At 43.0% G+C, this 19,959-nt stretch overlaps 1 protein-coding gene across 1 annotated transcript in view; it reads right to left on the bottom strand.

Moving 5' to 3' along the window:
* MYO16 (myosin XVI) overlaps nt 1-17,126 on the bottom strand; it is a 378,556-nt gene extending 361,430 nt beyond the window's left edge. Inside the window, exon 1 of the mRNA XM_027444352.3 lies at nt 16,905-17,126. The gene's annotated coding sequence lies outside the window, so the exon portion shown is untranslated. The remainder of the gene's footprint in view (nt 1-16,904) is intronic.
* Nucleotides 17,127-19,959: the final 2,833 nt, after the last annotated feature.

Below are 19,959 nucleotides of genomic sequence, written 5' to 3'. Positions count from 1 at the left end.
GGAGACAGGAGAAAGACGCATAACTTCAGGATATGTCTCAGCTTGTCACTTCTGCACCATCATACATTTGTTCTTGTGTATGTGGTAGCAATGTTGTATATGAGATACGCTTTGCAGGGAGAGACAGTGCAGACAGATGCACGAGGACAGAAGAAGAAAGTGCCAGCTAAATGGATTTCAAGTCTCTGTTACCTTCCTTGTAGAAGAAACTACCTGCCATATTGAGTTACTCCTGTGGGTAGCCAATCTAGTGAAAAGGATGATCTTTTAGGGGCTCCTACAATATTTAGGATTCTAAGCAGCTCATTGGATCAGCTTCCCAGTGGTAAACCAGTCAGGGTAATCCCAGCTATGTCCAACAGTGAACTCTGGACAAATGGCAGAGCTTTTAGTTTGCTTTGACAAAAGCTGGCTAGGCACCAGCCTTGTACTACAGCTCCAGCACAAACAGGACTGCACATGCCATCCTCCGAACCTTTCTCCTTATTTTTTATTTATGTCGCCTGCCTAGAAATTTTGCAATCTATTCAAATTTAATGGTTGTTTTTGTTTGGGGAAGGAGGGGGTGGTATTTTTATTTTTTTTGTTGTTGTTGTTTTGCTTAGGCTTTAAATATTAAAAAGATCTCTTGGGTTCTATTTTATATCTCCTTATGCATGTTTTTTTTTTTTTTTTTTTGTCCACTATACTCACACTGTTACGTTTAGAGAAGTTTACTTTAAATACTGTGTATTTTCCTCTCACTTCCCTTCCCACTTGCTGCCTGTTCAGAGCTGGAAGACAGCACCTTTTGCATTAAATCCTGACCAGGCCCATTAACATCAGGAAACCATCCCCATTAAACCAGCAATATATTGATATGCGAACGCTCCACTCCCCAAAGCTTTTTTTTTTCCCCCACTTCATTACCATTTTTCACCGCTGAACCATTATATCCTCCCAAAGTGGGTCTTTATTGTTCAATTTCCTCAGCCTACCGTTAATGACACAACAAAAGGAGAGGCAATTGCAGATAAATCAGCCAAACTTCCCATTGGGCTCCCCTTCTGCACTGCTGCCATCTGTGCCGGCTGCCGCGTGTTTGGGGACAATACCGCACAGGTCGCACCACGCTCCAGCCGCTCGTGTCGGCTCTTTGTGGCTGTCACAGTCCGGTACCTCTGCTGTCTGCCTTCAGATGCATGTCTGCAAGGGAGAGAGTCCTTTCACCTAGGCTGGAGGCAGCCAGCTGAGCTCCCGGTGCAGCAGATGCCCTTCTCCTCCAAGACAACTTGCTGCTCATCACCTGCTCCTTACCACATGGATTCATCAATCACAGATTTCAAGACTTGAGAGGCAACGTGTCACATTTTCAATGCCCTGCTTACTCCCCAAAAATTCTCCCTGACACAAGAGGGTCTCTTTGGCAAAGAAGCGTATTTCCAAAGCAATAAATATGCAGGAAGCTTAAATCACAAACGAGGTTAGGAATATGGGAACGTTCCTTTTGACTAAATTAACACTGGCAAAAGACAGAATGAAATATTGATCTATGTTTCTGAAATAGCTTTCTGAGGTTTGCAACCTACCTTTTCATAGTTGTGAATACAGCGCAGCAAAAAAAAAAAATTGATCATCACTCACTCCGCAAGCTGAACTGCATGGATCGTTAATGGTTGACTTGTTAATTAAATACGGTAGCAGAATCCCAGATTAGTCCCATCTTTATAAGAAGACCATTAATAAACCTGTTTTTCAATTTAAGAAACATCATCTCTGCATACAGTCGCCATTGTAATATTCCTGCCTAAGTACAGTATTTCATTCATTACTCTGACAGGTCACATCACTTAGGCCATCCACAAGAATATATTTCAGCAGCTCACACACGGTATCTCTGTTTCCATGCAGAAACCCCACATGCACAGTGTCTCCTTTAAATCTTACATCACCATTTTCATAAACCAGCAGGCACAAAAAAACAAACCCATGAACAACAGGCTCACAATAGGCTTCCCAATTTATTATTTGGCGCCACAGAAAATGATTGTTTAACTGAAGAACTCTCATCTTCCTACTTTCCATTTTTTCAGTCTCTCGCAGTGCATGTAAAATAAAATTAGAAAAAAAAATGTCTACAAATGCTCAACAAGGAAACCAAACAGGTCCAGTACAGCTGTGTCCCTAATCTTTCTATATTGCATATTATGGTATGAACATGAGCGTGTACAACAGCTGTTGTGCTACCTTACTTTTGATTTACAATGCAATACATCAGTAACATTGACATGATCTGGCCCTACCTTCTCTCAAGTATGGTATCCAAGGTGAATACCAAGCAATATGCTTGTTCTTTCAAACATACAGATACTTGTTCTTTCAAAACAGAGAGCAAGTGCCACTGGGAAGAATAATCCCCTCAGAGAAGCCTTAGAAAAATGGTAGCTGAGAAGGGATTCTTTTTGAAAGTTTCTGTGACACATCTCATGTAATCAATGGGATTAACACTCATATACCATATATACATGCATATACACACAGAGCATCCTTCAATATTAAAAAACATTATTTCAGGGACTGAAACAATGAGTGTACAATGATTAAATGACTAGCACAGTTAAATGCTGAGGTAGCAATACTGCTAAAATGTATGCTGCAATTCACTCCTGCCTTCACTAGACGGATAGAGCCATCACTGTGGAAGTGGAAGATCGTCTTTTTGGCTAATACTTAATCAGACTTCAACTATGTATTGCTAATAACTGTGAATAATAAATTAATTCCAAGACTGGGGCATAAAAGGATATAGAAGCTTGATGGATGGTTGTTAAGAGGTCTGTTCCAGAGACAGGAAATAATCTTAAACGCTTTTTTTTTTTTTTTAATTATCTACACATTATTGCAAATCCTTAATGAAAACTCCACTATTTCCTATTATAAGCATACAGAAAAGGAAGTTTAAGGAAATAGTGACTTAGAGAGGAGGCCAAACAAAGAATAGGCATGATTCTTCTTTCATACACCCTGTTTTTAAGGTGCAACTGATCTCCTTTCAGTGTTTTTCTGATATATGTTTCTCATGTAAACAAACCAGCTATTTTACAGAAAGCCCTTGGTATTTTAAGATCTTTACTTTGCCTCTATTTCTGAGAGCAAAATTTCTCACTCCCCAAAAATATATATGACCAAAATTCTGCCTTTAAGAACTTCCAGTATAACAGTTCATTCTATTTTTAATGGATTTTGCTTCCTACTTTCTATCATACAGTAGGTTTTGAAGCAGTACATACAGTCCTTTTGCAAAAATTAACAGCATTTATTATGTTCCAGTGCTTGCAATTAAAAAGGGAATATTTCCACACCACTACAATATATGATATTGAATGATACACTGAAGTCTTCTCTGTGCTTAGAAAAGAGAATAATCGGCATATCGCAGATACCTTATTTAATGAGGAGAAGTCTTTGCTTCTTTTGAATTACTTTAAATAAATACAATTTTCTTTGTTAAGAAGATACGGAATAAATTATACTAGTTAATGTGTTTTTTAGATGGACTCAATATCAGATATTCACAGACAACATAATAGAGTAAATCAAGATCAGTATGATGCCCCTCAAAGGATGAATAATTAAGTCTTAGCTGCAATACGTACAAAACCAGCAGATTGCAGAAATTTTCTGGCTGCATAGCTGATGTTCCATTTGCCTTGAAATCATTAGAGAAAATGCCTCAAAACGTAGACTGTATCAAGAAAAAGCACATCTTTTTTTCCAACAAAATGTTTTAATGCAGTACATCAATTTCTCACACAATTTATATACGTAGTAACACATTTCTTCAAGGGAAAAAGGCACATTAAATACACACATCCATGGAGATACAAGACTACTGCAATTTTACTAGCTTGGTACCAGAGAAGACAGATACTACTTTGCCTACACAGGTTGCAATGTGGAGGGAAAATTTAGGATTATCTCCATTGAAAATACAGCTACTAAGCAGCTTATGTTGCTAATAGATATATTTTTCTCCTCCAGAAATAAAATAATTATTTTTATCTCATATACTCAAGTGCATTTACTTGTACTGTTCCCCAAGTTCTTAAAATAATTGTATTCCTTTTTGAGTTAAGCATACCACTCATGTTCAAAAAAAGAGTACAATTCTTTAAAAGGGAAGTTCGGGAATTGAATGTTTGCATGCCAGCACAGATTAAGTGCTTTTAATATTGTCTAAAAATAAGGAAAAACCTGTATTCCTTTCAATTGAGTATTTTCTTAAATATTGTAGATCAAGAACCATAACAGCTAATAGGTATTCCTAATCTGAAAGTTCCTTTGTAGATTATGGTATTTGGTATTTATGATTTAGTAGTCCAATCTATATGTTATTATATCATGATAGCCTGACCTTGGCTGGCTGGCAGATGCCCATACAGCTGTTCTGTCACTCCCTCTCAACAGAACAGGGTGAGAAAATAAGGTGGAAAAAGTCATGGGTCCAGATAAAGACAGAGATCACCTACCTATTACCACAGAATCCTAGAATCACATAGGCTGGAAAAGACCTTTAAGATCATCATGTCTAACTGTTAACCTAGCACTGCCAAGTCTACCACTAAACCACATCACTGAGCACCACACCTACACATCTTTTATATACTGTAGGAACAGCGATTAAACCACTTCTCTGGGCAGCCTGTTGCAATGCCTCAAAACCCTTTCAGCAAAGAAATGTTTCCTAATATTCAACCTAAAGCTCCCTGGTGCAACTTGTGGCCATTTCCTCTTGTCCCGTCACTTCTTGCTTCAGAGAAGAGACTGACCCCGACCTTCCTGCAGCCTCCTTTGAGGTAGTTGTAGAGAGCAGTAAGGCCTCCCCTGAGCCTCCTCTTCTCCAGGCTAAACAATCCCAGCTCCCTCAGCCGCTCCTTCTTAAATATGCTTCGCAGAGGCACCACCAGCCTGGCTGATGGACTCAGCTGTGCCCTGCACTGGGTTCACTGAAGCTGGTAGAAATCAGCTGAGTCCAGCATGGGGCAGCCCCTGGCTTCCTCCCACAGACATCAACCATGCAGCCCCTCAGCTACCAAACCTTGCCACCCACACCCAATACGTTTATTTACTGACAAATAGGTTGTTTTGATATATGATACTAGAGCACTCAGTTCATCAAACACCCACAGTAAGATCAACCACCTCTCTTGGAAGCCTGTTCCAGGGTTTGACCACCCTCACAGTAAAGAAAATGTTCCTAATGTCCAGCCCAAACTTCCCCAGCACAGCTTTGAGCCATTCCCACACGTCCTGACATCGGTGCCCTCCTCAGGATGTTGCAGAGAGAAATGGGGTCATGCCTCAGCCTCCTTTTCTCCAGACTAGACAACCTAAGTGTCCTCAGCCTCTGCTCATGGGACGTGCACTTCAGCCCTTTTACATTTACAGTCAATGCACAGATTGTAATAGAGAACTTGAAGAAACATTTATATAGCAACTGAAATGCATAAGAAATATAAAAATAGATTAACATATTCACTGAGTAACTCTAAATTTGATACATAAATTCATTAGGGAAGCAATAAACATACTGTACAAATTAATTACTTTGTGGTTATCCTCATTAAATGCTACTTAATGAGTTAATAAGCTTGAAAAGCAATGACAAATTGCTAACGTACATGTACAGGATTCTTTTTTTTTTTTTTTTTTTAAGAAAAAAACAGCACATCTAACAGAATGCTGCAGCTCTGGATACAAGCTAGCAAAATTGCCAGCTGGTCACTTTACCTTGTAAAATGCATTAAAAAGTACCTTTCCCTACAGGATTTGAATGTGACAGAAAAAGAGTGCAGACTTTACAAAATTCATCTGCAGAAGACAGTCTTGCTACAGTTTAAGAACCACCTACTACTAAAACAAAAACTTCTTATTTGTCTTACAGGATGACTTCCAGCTTCTTCAGAAGCGTTAGATTGTGCCAAATCAAAAACATACACATGCACATACATATGCATACACACATTTGTATACACAGACACTCAAAAAATATACTGCTACTTTTGATGATTATGATCAGGCTTTTGTGGCTTTAACATCTTAGGATGACAAACACATAACCACATAGCCACAGCTGGGAGTTGGGAAGTTACCCTCCAGAGGCTGAGCAGCACTGGGGAAAGCTATATCCAGAGCTGATAAATACCTTAATTCCTGTGATGGTGCCTGAGTGTTCCAGCATTGACTGAGCTCTGTTATCAGCACGCTGTGGAAGACTGGAATGGTTGCCCATTTGTCATGTCACAGGTATGGGCTGCTTATGCTTTCATCTGGTGGAGTGCAAATGCTGAAACTAGCATTGGTCTATGTTACAATTAAACACAACAAAAGAAGCCACATAAACATGGTTTTCACTTGCTCTCTTTCCATGCCTTAATATATATATGAGTGAAGACGGCAAGCTGCATCCCAGAGTACATTAGTCATATTGATACTATAAATAGTCATATTGATATTATAAGTAGCTTTATTTTGAAATAAAGCATAACCTGAACATATCTCCAGTGCCACATCAGTGCATTAACTAAGCATGGTTCAGTGAATGCATCAATATGCAGGTCTCTCACCTTCCCAGGACATGTATAATTTGCAGTGAAACTACCAGTGTAACCTTGAATAAAATATTTAAGGCAATCTTTGACAATTACACGCTCAAACGATTCCTTAGAAAAGCTCAGGATATTAATCCAAAGTTCCATCCCTTAACCTGATTCTGTTAACTTCTTCAAACTAACTTACACCAACAGAATCTAACTTCCCTTTGCAGGAACAATAAACAGATAAAGAAAGCAGTACTTTGAACAAAGCATTTCATCCCTTTAAAGGGACTGTCATTCCTTAGATTACTTTCCTTTTTCCTCAAGAACACCTAGACCAAGGAAATTAGGATATGCAGTTCCTGATTGAGAACCATGAGAAATACCCATGAGCAAACTTCAACGCCTACATGATTACCCACACAAAGCAGTTTTTAGCATCCTCCAGCATGACCAGTAAGATCTCCATGAGTTCACAGCACAGGAACCCTATTTAAACAAAACCCAGAAGAAATCAGCTACCAAAACATCACCAGAGTTAGTGTTCACACTACAGCATTAACCTCGCATCATGTAAGCCGCTCTGCATTGCTATGAGAGCAGCATCAACCACATAAATTGAGGGGGAACACAAAAGTACGCTTCACAAGAAGGTGTATGCTGATGGAAAACAGCTCCCAGCAATTCTTTCTTAAAGGTAAGTAACCCTGTAGCCTATTGTTTAGTGAAACCTTGAATTCTTTGAAAACCTAAACATTTAGTAAATGTAACTGTGTACATCAATCACACGAAGTCTTTAGACATTTTCAGTTGATTTTGCTCAGTTAAGACTAATTCACAAAGGATGTGGAAGCCAGAACACAGTTAAATGTCATCTCTACACTGGGTCAAAACGTGTATTAAACAAACGAAGACATACTCATGTTACAAGCAAGCTCTCACCAGTTCTGTGCTGAGACTTTGGTAATAAGACAGCTACTGAGAGCAGCTCTACTCTACTCAGCAATGTTTAGGACAGTAACTAATTGTCCGTAGATGTCTTGTCATCGTGTTCCAACAGGAAGAAGCCACATTACTGAAGGGGGCTATAGAGGGGAGGAGAAAGACAGGTCACAACATACTCCTGTAAGGAAATCTTAGATCTCAGGCTAATTACTGGGATAACAGCAATAAATTATATTAGAAAAAAATTACATGGAATAAGACTAACCATTTACCTAAGTTACTAGCATATTTTTGAACTACTGATAGGCACCTTAACCTTCATGTCTTAATTTTCAGTAGTCATTATAGCACTTTACAAGAACTGTTTTGAAAAGGAATTTAAACACAGTTTGAAACAGAAGGACCACAATCAGTCACTGCCTGCATTTTCACAAAAACAGGCAGGAAAGTCACAAAATGAAGAATGGGTGGTGCGGCTTGAGATTGGTTTTCTTTCTGTTTTCCTTTAATGTATCTTATCTTATTATCTCACTCCTGAACCATTGTGCCTGTGGAAAAGATGAGGAAAGGTCATCAGTAGCCAGTGGCAGCACCAGCTGGGAGCTCAAAATGGCACTTGCAGTTTTCAGCTGTCAGATGCTGCCTGAAATTTAACAAGTGCCAGTATGAGAGGATCTGCAAATCTGTAGCTTTTTTAAGCTTGCAAGGATAAATGAAGGGTTTCAAGAGCAATTTCAAGTCTATTATATTATTATGCTTATACATAAAGTATTTCAGGTTGTTCGGTTTCACTGGTTCCCAGGTTAGCTGAATTCCCACCCACATCCCATGCTTAAATACCAAGGCTGAAGCATGTTGTGTTGCATTTGATCCACTCCCTGCTAAAATTCCCCACTCTCTTTTGTCTCTGGTTCATTATCTGTGATGTGTACTCACAAAAAAGTGATACCAAAAGATACTGGTCACTTATTTACAAGTGGTACCCATGAATTGTTCGTATCTGCTAACAATGATTAAGCCAAGAATGCTGAAACAATGCAACAAAAATATAGACAGCAACACAACTATACAAGTGTTTTCTATTCGCATCCACACAATGCTTTTGGTCCAACCCATGCTTTATGTCCAAAGCTGTATCTTTTGTGATCTCGACCTGCCTTTCCCAAGCAGCAGGCTCCACCAGCATCTGAACCCAGCTGGAATTCACACACACGTGCTCCCAGCCCAGCAGCAGGATGAAAAAGCCACAGCTGTGGCTTCCTCCACAACTGTGTGTTCAGCAAACGCACTGCAACAGCAGCCGCAACACCGCTGCCCTTCCTTCTGGAGATGATCAGCTAGCATTTTAGCATGGGCATAGAAAGACACTCAGGCCCATCCTTAGCCATTTCCAAATGCCAATCTGCTTATGAACACAAATAACCCTTTCAGAACACACTTAGCCAGCCTCCCGACACCACAGAACCCTCCACCTCACACAAGCCTCTCAAATATCCCTGGCTCAAACACAGGAGAGGATGGAGCATGACATCAAGAGTCGAAGGAGGTTTACCATGGAGGTGAACGCCCTGCAGTGCTCCTTTCTTTGATTTCTAGACCTGCCAAGCTGGTGCAAGTAGCTACAGCACACTGCCATGGCTGGTCACCATCACAAGACAGGGAGACCAAATTCATCTGCCATACAGATTTCTGTGTTTCAGGAAAGGCTGTGGCCATGCCCATGCGCAGATACATGACATGGCACATCTACAGACAACCTCAAGAGAAAAAATCAGCTTTATCCCTTAGAAGTAGGCCAGCTTACCCTTCCTTCCCTCCTCCATTCCCAGGGCACAGGATGTTCTACAGCCCTTGCCTTTTGATGGCAGAGTAACCCTCATTCCACTCATTGGCACTGAATGGACCCCTCTAAAATCCTAGGTATTTTATTTAAATTATGATCTTTAAAATAATAAGATTAGCTAGTCTAATGACCCCTTACTACATACACCAGAAAACCAGAAACAGAACTGTTCTTAGCTAACAAAACTCCCCTGACTTAAATTATATTTGCTATCTCATTTGTCCCTGTGGACATTACCTAGTTTTCCCTTGCTCTTCTTACATCTGATCGACAGAAAGCTTTTGTGGGGCAGGGACTGTCATTTACCGTATGTCTAAATGGGACCTAGGCCACAAAAGCCTAAAAGCTTTGAAATGTTACTACAATAGCAAATAATGAGCATATTTGACCACTCTTTCTAGCGGATGAGACTATATTTAAAACTAATAAGGATGAGAAAATTTGAAAGTGATATTCTCCATTCTTAGAAAACTATATAATGAAAATAGTAAAACCACCTCACTTTGCCTTTCTGCACTGTTGGTAACGAGATTAATTATTGATCAGGTTTTCAGCTCTACTGGAACACAATGACTTCCACCAGGCACTGAAATGCAGGCGTGACTGCAGCCCACAGACTGCTCCAGCAGCCAACACAACGCTGCCTGCTCTCCTGTTCCCAGAACTTGTTTCTGCAACCACTGTGTAGTTATCCTGATTCAGCATCTCTCGTTCGAGCTTTGTAAAGGAAGTTTAATATTCTTGAGCATCCTCTGTTCAACTAAAAGTTGAGGGAATAGAAGGGGAGGAAAGCAGAGAGCAACCACCAACCCAAAAGCTACCAGCCCCATAAAATTTCACTTTTTTGGAGAAAAACCAGAACCCTTCATCATTCTGAAAGGAAACGGATGCAATGAAGAGCTATTAACACAAGCATAAATTCAGAAAGCCTGGACAGAGTTGCACCAGCAAATAAGCACACAAATAACAACTTTTCCAACCTGTTAACTTATAAAAATTAAGTCCCTGTGGGTGAAAGTTGCCATGAGACAACTTGGCTCCCTCAGTCTTTACTCACTGAGATGAAACTCCCTACACCCTGATGCGAAGCCTGGTGTACATCAGAGCACCCTGCAGCTCCTATGGGCACACATTTTCCTCTCACAGGAGGCCAAAGGTTAAATCTGTAAGCCTAGAAAAGATCATTAAATACCAAAGTCTCACTTGATACAGAATTGGAACTGCTGATGCTGTCCCCAGCAGACTGGGGTCTCCTCACTGGAAGCGCTCACACCGAAATCCAGCTGAGCCTGACAGCCAGGAGCGCTTCCAAGTTCTTTCTATCGCAGGCACGAGAGGGCAGCTAAGGGCAGAAGACCTCCTGGGAGAGTGCTAGAGAAATGTCCCAGGCAGAGGAAGCCAGACTTGGCAGCATTTGTATCCATACTCTTCGTCCAGAGCAGACCTTAAAGCAAATCAGGCAGCCAGCAATGCCTCCCCCCCGCCCCGGCCCCTCTTCAGAAGGAACTACTTCACTATCTCTGTAAGGATACGGAATTAATTAACATGTATGTAGTGTGAGCAATCAGGAGACTTGAACCTGGGACTAAATGAGAGCCAAATTATTTGACACTAAAACATTCAGTGAGAAGGAGTGAAAAGGGTCAAGGAAGTACTGGGCCACTTGACATCAAAAAGCAGTATCGGTGGTAGGAAGAGGAAGCCGAGAAGAGTAGCTTGCAGTGTTTTTGTATCCCTTCCTTTATACGGCTGTGTTGGCACACTGGGACGTAGACTAGCATGTCCTGCTGGGAAAGGAAGAGATGTGACAGGACTGAGGAATCGCCAGCCCAGGGCAGGATCTCACACCGTTTTTGCGCTAAATACACATATCCACACTCCGTGCCCCCCAAGCACGCAGCAGGTCTGCTGCAAAGTGAGCCCTTTTGTCGTACAAAGATAAACAAGCAAAAGATTAGTTAAAAGCCTGCTACAACTGTTGTGCAATAAAAACAAGTGACAAGCTTTTAGGCTTAATTGCTTCATCGGTCCAATAAGGGAATAAGGTATTCTGAATCTAAGAGCTTGTTTCTTTTCCAGCTACATCAATTAAACTAATAAATAGATCTCGCTCTCCAGACCTTATTTATACTATACTACTCCAGACCAGTTACAAAGCTCCCCATCTCTAAAACCATGAAAACCTAGCATTTAAAGAGACCAAATTATTGGGTTTTAATTCAGCAAAGCCTCAATCACCTTCCTGAACTAAGAATTTGTCAGTTTTGTGAATCTCTGAAACAAGCCAGCCTGTTTATCAAAATTAAGAGAACACCGGAGACACCTATGAGAATAAAACTTCTACAGCCACCTGCTTGCTGGCCAAAATACTCTCTGCCAGGTTCTCTGTTAACCTGTGAAGTATGGTTCAGCTGAACTGGAATCAAGCTACAAGGACTGCTTTAATCTTCTAAAGCCACACTTCTCTTTGGAGCAGGCTCGTGTCTGCTTCAAGTTGCACCTTCCTAACTGTGCATATAAAAAATCTGCCTTGTCTACTATAAACTACAAGAGCCCACAGCCAGTACACCCCAAATGCACCCTGAGTTCTCCTTCTCACACTTTGAAGGCCAGAGATAACTGTGGTATAAAACTATTTGAGAATGCCTTCTCCACTAGGTGTATCTGTGCGGAATCTGATCCTACAAATGTGTGTTCAAGAGCCAGAGTCATTTGGGTTGCGATGACTGACTATAATCGGTCTCTGTAAACACTTGGCTCATATCTGTCTTTGCCATTATGCAAAAATAGAACAAATATTACTATTTCCTTACAGGCATTTTCTACAGAACATTGCCACAGAAATAAAGCTCTCTATAAACATTGGAAATGAATGGTTCTGATTTCCTTAAGGGTGTATTTTCCATAAAAAGTCTTGCTCCAGTGCTAATTACAAAATTAGCAAGTAGCTTACGAGTAATTAGATTGGGGTGTTAAATCACTAATAATCCTTAAATAAAACTCCTAATTAGGACACACTGCACATTTATCTGCAAGCTAGATCTGACAGACTGCCCCGACTTTCCTTTTAGCTGATATTTAGGGCACCACATGCAAAGAAAAGTCCCCCAGGGCACCCTGTTTGGGAAGGATCCCTTACATCACCTGCACCAGTATGGCTCCTGCACCCACCCACCCTGACCCCAGAACAGAAGGCCTGGCCATACATTCAGATAAAACAGGGTCATCCATCTCTGGCTTTTAATTACACAGGAAGCATGGAAACTTATCAAGAGCAAATACCACGAAGGCATTTAGCTGCTGATACCATAAAAATTACAGAACTATCAACACTACCTGGTCGTCTCTCCTCCTGCATGGTATTTCTCAAGCTCCAAGATAAATTTAGTTAGGTAGAAGCTTTGCTTTTATTACACCTAATAAAACAGCACCTGATACAAAAGCATCTCACTTGAGAATTGATCCACAGTAAACTAAAACAATGCAAACAGCAAGGGTTGTAATTCCTTTACAGCTCACTTAGCTGAGACATATTTAACTGCTTCCAACAAATACAACTTTATTGACAGGCCATGCATCCCGAAGACAGTCTTTCCAAGCATTCTGTACCTTACTCTGGTTTCAAAGTGAAACAATCTATGGTCCCAACTACTTTTGGACAAATCCTCTCTCTGCCAGACACATCCACACGATGAAGCCAGCTGTGCCACAGGTACCTAGCCATTTTCAGTGGGGGGGGGAAGAAAGCTTTAAGTGACAAGCACAGCAACTTCAAAACTAAATATCAGTCAGCTGCTTAAAAACAACAACAACACTGTTTTTTGGAACAATTTGTATTTCCTTTCTCCCACCAGCTCCACTGAGAGTGGTTTATGCCCAAAAGCACCAGAAAAATCAGCTTGGTTACCACAGTGTCTACATCTGAGTCAGGATGCTCCTGCTCTTCCCTCTTTTGCAGGCCACTGAAGTTCAGAATTGACACCTTCCCCACCCACATTCAATTCCAGAAAGGAACAAGCCAGCATTAGCCTGGCTGGAAACAGTGACTTCTCTACATGTGACCCAAAAATCCCAGTTTATTTCAGCTATCCTGAAGGTATTTACCTGTGAGGCACCATCATTGGGATTTCTTAATTTCCTTGACATCTACCATTTAACATTCCTCTTTGCTTAATGCCACAGCAATTAACCCAGATGAAACAAAGTATTTGCCACATCCATTAGAAATGAAAACTTATCATACACTTCCTACAGCCACAAGAGTTCATCCATACAGCACAACAGAATGAATGACTTTCTCAAACATTTTTCTCCTGCTGCAACTTACAGTTTCCAATGGATACACCCAGCCCTCTGTATTCAACCACTTGTTAACACCAGAGATGGCCAGAGATATTGTGACTAAAGCAGGGGGCTTGGTCAGAAAGTGCAAGTTCTACAAACTCAAAAGCCTTTCTCAGAATGGTGTTGCAAACCCAGGATGTCATTTTCGGGAAAAACCAAGCACAGTAACACGCTGACCACATCTCAGCTACATTGCCCAGCAGCTGACACCTAGGTTTGCCGCAATCAAGATTTGAATCCCGGTCCTGCACAGCTTCCTAAAGCTGCACCTTTTTACTTTCCTGTTTTCCAGCCCCAAGGGGGAACTAAGATCTCTGAAGTTGCATCACAGAGCTTTCAAATCTCAAATATTTTAGGGAAGAAAACGATCACTCCACAACCAAAGACACATAAGGGCCACATTAACAGCTCCAGAAATTAGGGATAGAGATATTACAGTGAAGCATTTATAATCAAAATCTGTAATCCAACCCTGCTCTTCTGTGTGTATAATAAGACTATAATAAGGCCATGAACCAAAGCACGACTTATTAACAACTACTCCACAAAAAGGACGTGTGAATAGCTAAAAAATATATATATATATATATAAATAAAATGTTGCTGTTTATTTGACTGCTGTGGCACATCTCTGAAGAAGCTAAATGAATTAACAGCTAGGCTTGGCAGCACATGAAACACACACACCTTAGGGAAAATTAACAAATCTAAGTTCAAAGGTTAGGTAGATGTTTGCCAGCAATGTTCTTTTATTTCATTGATTCAAAAAATAAATAAATAAAAATCTTTGCCTTTTTTTTTCCCCCCCTTCGCAAAGATGCAACAAATTGTACTTCACATGAAGCTGGCAGAGTCTTAAGCCAGCAGGCCTGGCCCACAAAATGGCAAGTGTCTCCAGCAGCTGTTATTGTTGACAACATGTGACAACATGGTATTTCCAGACATCATCAACAACATCCCCAATTACTGCTAATTTTGTGCAGGATTACAACATTTTCCTATGTTCATTAGCTACAATTATCTTAATAACAGTAGCAGAAAGAAGATGAAGTGGAAAAAAAACACAGAATGTGCAAGTGAGGTTTGCTAGGCGACAATCTGGAAGACAGTAACAAGCCAAGACGCAGGCTTAACCTGAGATACAGGGCATTACAGAGTGCTTTTGGACCATTCTGCCTTTTTCATTCGTTTTAAAGCAAACGGGAAGTTTTCTAGTTTGTCATTTATCACAGAATTGTACAAAGAAAAAAATGTTCACGCAGACCTGGATAAAAGGATCATTCAGGTATGAAGACTATTTTCTGTTATCTCTCACAACTGCACAAAGCACTGTGGTGCTCATACGTTTAAGCTGGGTATTTAAGCACACTTTCTGTGAAACAAGCAAACAAATCGCACTCCGAAATAACTTGCAGGTTAGGACAATCAGGTGAGACGGAAGAAGCCCATGTCTAAACCTGTAATCCATCTCGTTAGGGTGTCCCATTTATTATGGGCACTTATCTCACCATCATTTTGTCAGAGTTTCCACGTCTAAGCTAAGAAATCATTCCCCTCCAAACGAGTAAAAATGTGGTTGGAACTGTCATTCTGACAAAAATGTTTTAAGACAGCTTTAACCTAGATGGCTATTTTTCTTGGTACAACACCCTACATAAGCAGGGTGTTTTATGGATACCTTCAAGCAAAGATCTGAATTTAGCACTCAAAATGTTGTTTTACAGGAGCGCGTGCCAAGTGCTTTTCATCTCATTATGCTGGTTTGAAATAATAGTACTACTTAAAGTAACATCATGCTAGCATAAAATGCAAGAGTGATTTCCAAGCAGCACAATAAACCACTGTTTCATGATGGTCAGTCGCCTCAGTCAGCGTTACAAATTCCAACCCACTCAAGCTCCATTTAATTCCTCCTGTACAATTTTAAAATATACTATGCCCCAGGCAGATTTATTGAAATCATTCTGTGTACTCTACCCAGCTGGAATTATTTTGATCTCCCAATTAGAAGATTTTGGTCATTTACCCCTTCTCCACATGTTCTGCATACCGTACATCAAGCATTATTGCTACCGCTTGCAAAATTATTCCATAATTAAGGCTCAGCTCGCAATGAAAAAAAATATTATAACAGAATATACAAAGCCAGTTTCAGTCTGGAAACTTTCCAGTTCTGGTCTAGCCTATGTAACATCAGACAAATCGCTTCCTCTCTGTTCCTTCCCCTTACAAAGTGCTTGCTGTACCTATGTCATCCCTTGAGGCCAAGGGCTGGCTTTCCCTCTGTATAATGTGATTTACAGCTGGGATTTCTCCAACGCTACTGTAAGACAAAATCATTGCAACGGTTCAGAGCCCTGCTCCACCAGCCACCCTAATCCCAGCCCTTGCTGGTACTTCTAATGGGATCCCCGCTGCTCCTCGACAATGCTCCAGCCAGGGGAACTTGTCCCATCCCCGTGAGCCTGCTGTGCGCACACAGCTCCTCATCGCCAGCCTGTGAGATGTGCTCTGAAGTCTGAACTTACTCCACACCCAGCAAAAGGCCACGGTTTTACACCCCCAAAAAATCATTCCCAGGGTAAAACGCTGCCTGAAAAGCCACTGCTTCAGCACTGCCTGCTGGGTTTGGGTACAAAAAAAAAACAATAATGAGCCTAACCCGCCTCGCTTTGCTCCTTTTCCACTCGGGGCACAGCACTCAAGTTCAAAAGCGTCCTTTGGGGTGGGGGGAAGCCGGCTGGTCCCCCTCCCCAGAAATCCTACACAGTGACCCCTCGGAGGGAAGGAAAAGCCCCCCTGGCCCCTGCCCCTCCAGGAGGGGGCTCCCAGCCGCCAGACGTGGGACTGGGGGGAGCGCCCGGCTGGGAGCCACCTGAGGAGGGCTGGAGGGGGCAAGCCCAGCCGACACCTCTAATAATAACCAAAAAAAAGACATATTTTAGCAGAAAAACCTCGGCAGCACGGTGTCAGGCCGATCATTGGGGGGGGGGGGGGGGGGGGGGGGGGCAGCCGCGGCTGTCCCCCTCCCCACCACCCGCGGCAGCTCCCACCTTTCCCCGGGCAGGGCACGCACAGAAAATAAAGACCTCCACAATCAAACGCATTTATTCAAAACAAACCCCCAAAAGCCCCACAAAACCCACCTCCCTCCCCCGGGCGCCCCGCGGAGCAGCCCCCCGACCCCCGGCACTCACCTCAGGGGGACGCGGCCTCGGCAGCGGCCGGGGGCAAAACCGCCTCTCCTCCGGCTGCTGGGGCACTTCCACTTTTCTGTCGTGGTCTTTCAAACCCGGCACGGTGCTCCCAGCCCCTCGCCCAGCCGTGCTGAGCCGAGCCGAGCCGAGCCGAGCCGTGCCCGCTCCCCCAGCTCTGCTCGCAGACGCCTCCCCGCGGTGCCCGGGCAGGGGAGCTCCCCCTCCGTGCCGCCCCGCCCCGGTACCTGCCCGCTTTCTATCCTCCCCCTAGCCCCTTTTCTGAGTTTTTTTTTTTCTTGTTTTATTTCCCCTAACTTCATTGCCCGCCCGCCTCCTGTGGGGAAGGAGCCGGAGGGAAGGGGGGTGTTGAGGTTGGAGGGGGCTGGATGGAGTTGAGCACAACAAAGACCCGCTCGATTCCCCGTAGTGCCCAACAAAAGGGAAACGCTGCGAATGTCATCGTTATCACCCTGCGAGATACAGGGTGAAAAACAACACTTCTTACGGGGTTTGTAGTTTCAAAACAAATGGCAGCTTGGATGCATCTATTTCTGTCCCGGTACTAGAAGCAGCTTGCTCACGCCCTGCTGCTTTAGTGCTGTGTGTGCTGGCACTGTATGCAGAAACCATAAAGGCAGCAAAGCCACAAGTCTCTGGTGACAAAGAAGTCTTTTGGCAGCTTCTCGAGTGGGGAGACTGGCTGTTAAGACATATTGCTCACAGGTGAGAACCTGCTTAGCTTCTGGCTGAGGTACTTAGCCCTTAATACACATCCCTGCATCCATTTTACTCCTCACACATCCTGAATGGTGCTCACCTGGCGATGGCACCTGCACCCGCTGGAGGTGGGCAGTGTAGGCACACAGGCACCTGTCCCCATTAAAACTCAGCTGTGATCCAAACACAGGCATCCCACCTCTGAACTTCACTCAAGCTTTCCAGAGGAAAGGGGCTTTTCCAAGGTGCCAGCCACATATCTGACCACAACTAGCTTCACACAAAGTTTTAGGAGTCCCCTACCTGGTGCTGGAATATTTAGTGTCCCTGCAGATGGATTATTCAAACCCTAATCCAGACAATTGCTCTCTCATGGGCACAGAGGTTTGGGAACAGAGCCCTCTCTGCCCTGCATCTGGAAGCTGAAGCCACTGCACAGCAGGAGTGAAGGAGTCACAAGGGCAGAAGGAAGGAGATGAGGAGAACCCAGCCTCTAGCTTTGTGCCTGGGGGGCTCAGTTAGGAAATGTGCTCCCACGATAGTTTCCATCCTGGTGATGCTCATAGTGGCAGCAGTGTAGACCCACGTTCGACCTCCCATAGGTTAAATGCTTAAATGATGCCTTCAGGCTCCCTGACAGCAGTCTGGCTGCCCTCTGGCCTAACAGGGATGGAGCTTTTTCTCCAAGCCTCAGCATGCCTTGGGAGCTCACTGAAGCACTATTTCAGAAAGTGAATTGAAACTCTTGGGGGGGTGGGAGAGCTGAGGAAGGCCAATAATGGCCCTATTGCTTGATGCCAAGCACTCTAAATAATCAGCTGCTATGCAGAAGACAGGTAACTTCCTTCCTGCACTTGATAAGCAACTTGCATGCATAAGTTCTGTCATTTTCTATTGATTTCAACTCAGCCAAGGAAGACTGATGTCTCAGGTGGTAAGGATCTCCTAGCAGCCTTTTGTGGTGCCTATTTCTTTCCTTTCACTGCTTGAGTAATGCAGACTTTACTCTATAGTCACCTTCCTTGCTTCAAGGACTAGGGGCTAGGCATCTAAAATGGAAATGAAGCACTAGCTGTGCTCAGTGCCTCAGTTAAGACACACCAGGTCCATACCTTTGCAGTTCATTTTGTTTTCCAAAAGCATGACGTACACTAACTGTATCCTATCTGACACATTAGACTATTACTTAAAAGCAGTCATTTCAAGCCAAAAAGAAACATTGCCAGTGCTCCTGAGGTGACCACATTCTAGCAAACACTGACATCCAAAAGTTTATTTACAAAGCTGGTTGCGTTGAAACTCGTTGAGGTGGTGCGTGTGTAGAGGAAAGTCCCTGCAAGCTGAAGGAGTTTCTCAAAAGTGAGAAAGCCAAAAAAAGTTCAGAAGAACCAAGGCTACATACTATGAAATGAATAGTTAATTCATTTTTGGTTCTAGGAAGAGAAACAGGAGCACAGGTATGCAAAAAAGCCCCCATATCTTGACACTTGCTGATGCTACCATCACTTTAACACAGCATGGAAAGGTTTAGATCACACAGGACTCTCTAGTAGTGACCTGGGTTGCTGCTTTCACTAAGGTGTGGTTTTTACAATGCAGCTAAGCTGGTTTTGGATCTGTCGGCTGCCCTAACGGTGGCAGTCCTGCTCCTGATGCTTCCTCTGTTGGAGCAAAACTGGTAGAAAGCAAGCTTATTTCCATAGCTGGTTTAGCTTCTTGAATGGACTCTGAGAGCGAGTGCTGGGTAGCTGAGAAAGAAGCACAGAGCAGCTGTAGTGCTGGGGAGAGGAGATGGGGACTGGGATTTGGGGAGCTGCAGCCACCAGTTTGATTTAACCACCCTATGAAACTCACCTTCATAGGAAGAGCTCAGAAGAGAGGGTGTCTTAAACCTTACTCCTCCTATGTACAGTATTTAATTTGCATGGCACAAATGGACTGTTAGACAAAGAAGGATTTTGTTACTTAACAGACAGGATGCACCAGCAGGCAGAGGGAAGACCTGACTCCTTGTGCGTGCCTGGAGAACTGATGACAACAGCAAGAACAAGGCACTGAACCAAGGCCTCCCTATTCCCCCTGTGTCCCGTCATTTTCCCCACACCTGCCTCTCTAGCACCAAAGTTCATTGCCAGGGAGAAGCACCTGGCTGGCTCTTAACATGACAGCACTGACAGCACATGCAGTGGCTGTGCACTGCTGCCACGATCCATCAGCATCGTCTTGGCAGGAGCACAGACTGCACCAGCGTGGCTCTGCTGGGCCCTGCACACAGTCTATCCCCAGCATCTTTGCAGGACACAGCACTGTGCAGCAGGCATACCAGCTCCCAGCATGC

Source organism: Anas platyrhynchos, chromosome 1, assembly GCF_047663525.1.
Source record: "Anas platyrhynchos isolate ZD024472 breed Pekin duck chromosome 1, IASCAAS_PekinDuck_T2T, whole genome shotgun sequence".
Taxonomy (NCBI): Eukaryota; Metazoa; Chordata; class Aves; order Anseriformes; family Anatidae; genus Anas; species Anas platyrhynchos.
This window is presented reverse-complemented; position numbering and strand designations above follow the sequence as displayed.